The sequence below is a fragment of the Apis dorsata genome, unplaced genomic scaffold (genome assembly GCF_000469605.1).
Source record: "Apis dorsata unplaced genomic scaffold, Apis dorsata 1.3 scaffold_82, whole genome shotgun sequence".
NCBI classification, from domain to species: domain Eukaryota; kingdom Metazoa; phylum Arthropoda; class Insecta; order Hymenoptera; family Apidae; genus Apis; species Apis dorsata.
The window spans coordinates 125,473-126,504 of NW_006263380.1; positions in this window are offsets into that span (position 1 = coordinate 125,473).

A 1,032-nucleotide genomic window follows, 5' to 3' on the forward strand; every position below is an offset into this window, starting at 1 on the left:
TATATTGAAAAAACGAGGCGGTATACAGATACAGCTATGGCGTTAGCTAAATGTACGAGAAACATTCATCAGGCGATATTCCTTAAACTGCAGTTTCTGAATAAACACACTACGTCGCACATTTCTTCTTTTTCTCCTTCTTCTTCTAAACTTGAATTAGCTACTTAATGGATAGCGCGAATGCCTCCGGAATGTTCGACTTTCGAAGAATCGTTTCAACCTTTTTCCAAATTTTTCCTTCCACTTCTTTGACAGATTTCTTTTTTTTTCTTTTCTATGAAAATTTCGTTCACGCATTTTGAATCTAATAAATAAATCTTTCCATTCCATTCTTTCGTTCTTGCTCGATCGGCGGAAACGATTCTTTCTTATGATCGTATGATTACGTATCGTATTGATGACGATGACGATTGACAGGGGCACCCACGAGACTCGAAACGCGTTGTAATAATAAAGATCGCGAGGATATCTAAATGTCGAGTCTACGAAAAAAATCTACATGCTTTTATACGATCTTTTGTTTCGAGAGGAAAACACGGCCGCGCTTTCCCTGCGCTTTCAAAGATGATAAAAACAAGGGAAACGCCGACTTCGTGCCCCGTGAGAACAAGGGTTCACGAAGGATGATCGTCCAAATGAGAGCTAATCTAGCCGTCGATAATAATTTATTATTATTATTGTTGTTATTATCATTATATATGTATATATATATATATACATATATATACTTTTTATATATATAAAAAAGTGATGAAATCTTTGTAACTATCTATTCATTTAACAATGAAGACGTGCTTCCTCTTGGTTATTCTTTTGTTAATCCGATATATCCGCTTTTCTTTTCTTTTTTTAAATGCTTCCGCTCTTTCGTTCTTCTCTTTCATTTTTCCATCAGCTGCCATTTTCTTCTCTCTCTCTCTCTCGTTCTTTGGCTATATCCTTCACTTGAACTGCGTTATCACGCGTCAAGTGTTCTTTTGTACATAACATACATACACTATATATTATATTTATATATATATATATATATAT